Here is a 6,110-nt window from a genome sequence, read left to right as displayed (position 1 = left end):
CAGTCCACCACTGCGGAGCCTGTCATTCCTGGAGTTTAGAAGCGTCATTTGCATCACTACACTACACCTGCTCCCCACCACAGTCTGCGTCCCAGTTTCAACACTTTCCCACGAAAACAGTAATAAAGAAAACGGTGTTCATTAACAAAATTCAAGTGATTTTATTTTTAAACGTGGGTTGTAAGGGGGGGAACGGGGTATGTAACTGGAGAGGATACTGAACATTTAGTGGGTAAAGAAACGGGGGCAGGTTCAGCTTCTCTGTACACAAACTGAAAAGTCACAGGTTACCCTGCTCACTCAGGAACCTAGCTTTCAAAGCCTCCCGGATGCACAGCGCGTCCCGCTGGGCTCTTCTAATCGCCCGGCTGTCTGGCTGGGCGTAATCAGCAGCCAGGCTATTTGCCTCAACCTCCCACCCCGCCATAAAGGTCTCCCCCTTGCTCTCACACAGATTGTGGAGCACACAGCAAGCTGCAATAACAATGGGGATATTGGTTTCGCTGAGATCACAGCGAGTCAGTAAGGTTCTCCATCTCCCCTTGAGACGGCCAAAAGCACACTCCACCACCATTCTGCACTTGCTCAGCCGGTAGTTGAACAGTTCTTTTTCAGTGTCCAGGGCGCCAGTATAGGGCTTCATGAGCCAGGGCATTAGCGGGTAGGCTGGGTCCCCGAGGATGACTATAGGCATCTCCACATCCCCAAGAGTTATTTTGTGGTCCGGGAAGTAAATACCTTCCTGCAGCCGTCTAAACAGACCTGAGTTCCTGAAAACACGAGCGTCATGAACCTTGCCCAGCCATCCGACGTTGATGTTTGTAAAACGTCCCCTATGGTCCACCAGTGCTTGCAGCACCATTGAAAAGTAGCCCTTTCGGTTGATGTACTGGCTGGCCTGGTGGTCCGGTGCCAGGATAGGGATGTGAGTTCCATCTATAGCCCCACCGCAGTTTGGGAATCCCATCTCGGCGAAGCCATCTATGATGACCTGCGCGTTTCCCAGGGTCACTACCTTTGAGAGCAGTACCTCAACGATTGCGTTGGCTACTTGCATCACAACAACCCCCACGGTAGATTTGCCCACGCCAAACTGGTTCGCGACTGACCGGTAGCTGTCTGGCGTTGCAAGCTTCCAGAGGGCTATGGCTACTCGCTTCTGGACAGTCAGGGCTGCTCGCATCCGGGTGTCATTGCGCTTCAGGGCAGGGGACAGCAACTCACAAAGTTCCATGAAAGTCCCCTTCCGCATGCGAAAGTTTCGCAGCCACTGTGATTCATCCCAGACCTGCAGCACTATGCGGTCCCACCAGTCCGTGCTTGTTTCCCGGGCCCAGAATCGCCGGTCCACAACATCAACATGACCCATTGCCACCGTGATGTCCTCGGCGCTGGGTCCCGTGCTTTCTGACAGGTCTGTGCTACTCTCAGACTTCAGGTCCTCACCGCGGTGCCGTAGCCTCCTCGCCTGATTTCTCTGCATCTGCCTCTGGGAAAGGTGGATGATAAGCTGCGAGGTGTTGACAACGGCCACAACTGCAGCGATGGTCGCAGCGGGCTCCATGCTCGCAGTGCTGTGGCGTCCGCGCTGTCACTGACCAGAAAAGTGCGCGAACTGATTTCCCGCCGGCGCTTTCAGGGAGGGAGGGCGGTAGTGACGGACGGATGACGACAGTTACCCAAAAGCATCCTTGACACATTTTTTTACCCAGAAGGCATTGGCGACTCAACCCAGAATTCCAATGGGCAGCGGGGACTGCGGGAACTGTGGGATAGCTGCCCACAGTGCACCGCTTCCTATGTCGACGCTTTCCCCATTAGTGTGGACTCACAAAGTCGAATTACTGTCCTTAGTGTGGACACACACGTTCGACTTTGCAATATCGATTCCACATATTCGATTTAAGTAAAATCGAACTACTCTCGTAGTGTAGACATACCCTTAGATGCAACATAGAAGAAACTTCTCAGGGGGGACAGAGTGACAAACACACAACTCTTGGAATCCTGCATTAGACTTTGGGACAGAAAAACAACTGCTCAATATCAACTACTGGGATCTTTCTAAGGCAAAAGAATGGACTAAAGAACAGTGATCCCATCTACCCCAGTCAAGGTTTGCAGGTGAGAACATTTTCCACAGTATCTTGTATCACAGGCCTCTGATCAACCTAAAAAGAATCAGCCTGACCTTTATCCATTCTAGGAGGAAACCAAACAACCAACAAGACTAGTGCAGTCTCCGCAATAAACACGGTCAAAAGAAATCATCATGAAAAAGGATCAAGGGAACCCGACTATTTACTCAGCACTATCCTGAGCATTAATTACTTCCCAAATTAAATTTGCATATAAGAACTAGATTTAGAAAATAAGATTTCTTGATAACCCCAGCAAGGTATTAAATATCTAAAAATAAAGTATTCCAAAATGTACAAATGTCAAACTCTTTATGACAAGTTTTCTGAAGAATATTTTGTACGTATTGCATTTGATCCCTGACTTGCAAAAATCATTATCTGTAATGTAATACTCTAGAGCCATCCATGAAAGGTCCTCTGTTTCTACTAGGCAAGAAACACTTGTACACCTCTACCCTGATATAACGCGGTCCTCCAGAGCCAAAAAAATCGTACCGCGCTATAGGTGAGACCACATTCTATCGAACTTGCTTTGGCCCCCCTGTTCCTTGTCCTCTGACCACCCCCTCCAGAGACCCCCGTCCCTAATCACCCCCAGGACCCCACCCCCTACCCAACCCCCTTGCTCCCTGTCCCGACTGCCACGACCCCTATCCACACACCCCCGCACCCTGACAGGCACTCACCGGCAGCAGCGGGAAGCGGAGCAGCCCAGCCCCAGCCCGCTCCACTCTGCCAGCTCCCAGCCACAGCGCTCCGCTTCCCGCCACCGGTGAGTGCGGGGAGGTTGGGGAAAGGACACCCCCCGTACTCACCTGTGGCGGGAAGCAGAGCGCCGCGGCCCCAGCCCGCGACACTTTCCTTGCCCCGCCCCCAGCCATGTCGCTGGAGGGGCAGTGGGGGGGGGGGGGGGAGCCTGGGGAAAGGTCCCGCACTCACCAGCAGCGGCACAAGTGGAGCAACCCGGACCTAGCCTGCTCCACTCCGCCAGCTCCCAGCCATGGTGCTCCACTTCCCGCCGCTCCGCTTCCCACCGCAAGTGAGCACAGGGGGCATCCTTTCCCCAACCTCCCCGCACTCACCGGTGGCAGGAAGCAGAGCGCCGAGGCTGGGAGCTGACGCGCTGATCTGCCAGAGCACTGCTTTACCGCGTTGTATGCGAACGCGTGTTATATCGGGGTAGAGGTGTAGTTGGAATGGACCAATACCTGACAATGTACACAATCATGTCAAAATGTTTTTTGTAAACCAGTCTCTGATCCAAATTTAGGTCATCTCTAAGAAGACATCATTGCAAGGAAACACTGACTGGCAGCACCAACCTAATAAATGGGCAGACACACACCACACTATCCAATGTTTTTAAATGAAAGAATCAGATTTTAATTTTACAAGGTGTTTTTTCAGCAGATCAAAAATACATTGGATAATATAAACAAGGGGAACCCAATTTCTTAACATGGGTACCTATTTCCCCAAATACAGACACTCAAATTAGGCATGTAAATTTTATATGACGAATGAGTATCCAAAGGCCAGGTTTTGATAGATAATTAAGATGCCCTTGTTCAAATACTAGGTCCACAATATGCACCCCACTAATTCTTATTTAAAAGTTTAAAAACAGACTTTACATATTTTTTACTTTTATGAATATGTAGACACTCCCTGAAAATATATAGAATATATTACTTGAATTAAATCAAACACAAAATAAGAAACAAGAAGAAAAAAAAAAAAAGACTTTTGCTTATTTCAGAAAACTAATGCCATGTTCATCCTTTAGCAGTCCGTATGGATGAGTACCAGGCCATAGGGAATAGTCAAACCTTGATTAACTGAACCCCAATTAAGAGCATCTTTGTTATCTAAGGGTCAGATAACTCCCTGGAGGTTTGACTGATATTCTAGTTTTTCAAGCACTGGAGCACCACTCCTGCAGAACCATGGAAGGATTCTAACTACTGTGTTTGAATTTAAGGTTTTGTTTGTTTGTTTTTTAATTTATTTACATTTAATGCCAGTTACCACAAAATAAGCAAAAGCTTTGTCCATTCTACTTAGTTTCCACATAATACTTTGCTAAATGTAGCTATAGCTGCTATGTTCTTATATAATGATATACTCAATATATCACTATGCTAGCTAGCCATTAATTCCAACTGCAACCCTGAACTAGTTTTTATTTATTTTAATTTAATTACCAAGTTACAATTTCCTAACAGTAACTGAAAGCTGACCTATATTGGGATGCCACAGGCTACTAGCCGATTGATCTCTTAGGATGTTGTTTTTATTGCCATTTATGATCCCTGTACTGGGTAACATGTCTTAACCCCATCCAGAGGTCATGGCACACATTCCTTTTACCAAAAAAAGGAAGCTTGAAGTGTGTGGATTCTCCCTCTTACCTCCCATTCTGTTCAGCAGCCTTCAGTCTTCCACCTGTCTCTAGATCCCTTTTTGCTCAGTCATCTGAAGCCTTTTACATCTAGATGCACCAAAACTTATTTTCCATTACTGTAACTGAAATGTTACAGTGCTGAGAACAAAAGGTTTCTGTGTAATATCTGCAATTCAGTTCTGTATTAAAAGATTAAATACAGTAATAAAGCATCATTGTCACAGTTACAGAACTAACTCCACTTTGAGGTCTCTGAGGACACCCCCTCAGTTGTCAGTTCTCATGCCTCTCTTGGAATGGAATTCCACAGTTCTCCCTGACTCTTATTTATCAATGGTGCTTACCCAGCAGTTCCAACTGAGTTCTAGCACCTCCCAGAGTCTCTGACCAGTCAGATACAATAGACAGGCAGCATTCTTAAAATCAAAGTATTCTTTATTTTAACAGCAGGAACAAAGCATGAAAACAACATAATTTTAAACAAATAGTCTACACCAGTGCTTCTGAACCCACGGCTCAACTGTGTGCTAAAGGCCGTGGGCTCCGGGTGGCGGGCTGCTGCTCGCATGGCATGGTCCTGAGTCAGGGTCCAGGCTGCCCCCCAGTCCTGCACGGTTGGGATCTGGGTCCCAGTGGGGTCCAGGGCCGGGGTCCCTGCCCCCTGTCTGGCTCTCTGCTCCTGGCCCCACTCTGTGAAGGGGTCTCTGGGTGGAGGGCTCTGAGCATAGGGGCTTGAGGGGGAGTTTTGGTCGGGGGCACTGTGGTTCTCAACCACAATGATAAATAGGTTGAGAACCACTGGTCTAATGCACATCTATCTTAACTATTTATTTTATTAATGGAGATATCCCATCTCCTAGAACTGGAAGGGACCTTGAAAGGTCATTGAGTCCAGCCCCCTGCCTTCACTAGCAGGACCAAGTACTGATTTTGCCCCAGATCCCTAAGTGGCCCCCTCAAGGATTGAACTCACAACCCTGGGTTTAGCAGGCCAATGCTCAAACCACTGAGCTATCCCTCCCCCCGGGAACTAAATGCTTCCCATGGCCTGATGCTAGTCTTGGCAAACCTAACTTTTTCCAGACACCCTTCAAGGGGCCGACGTATTAATCAGGCTCCCCGCGAGTAAGCCCCCAACCTCTCTTAGGAGAGAGAGAGAGAGAGAGAGAGACCCTTTTTAAACTTCCAGAGATCCTTTATTCGTCTACATTCCCAGGCTTTAGCCTTTTGGACAAAACTAGTTTTGCACATTGGCTGGGGAGAAAGTAAAATCTTCAAAGTTAACAGTTGGGCATTAGGTCTTAACCTTCTAGTGTTTGTACAAAAGCATCTTATCTTGCATCTCTTTTTTCTACTTGTTTTTCTGTAGAGCCCTCAATTAAACCAGACCAATACATTGAACAGTAACCATCCCAATAACCAGGTCAACATACAGTATTCATCAATTACAGAGCAGGTCCAAAACCATCAGTCATCTTTCCACTTATGTAAAAAAAATTAGCAAAATGTAATAACGACTCTCTTCCCCTATCCATCCTCTGGCATGGCTTTGTGGTCTATCCATG

Source organism: Emys orbicularis, chromosome 5 (genome assembly GCF_028017835.1).
Source record: "Emys orbicularis isolate rEmyOrb1 chromosome 5, rEmyOrb1.hap1, whole genome shotgun sequence".
Taxonomy (NCBI): Eukaryota; Metazoa; Chordata; order Testudines; family Emydidae; genus Emys; species Emys orbicularis.
Note: the sequence above shows the minus strand (reverse complement) of the source record.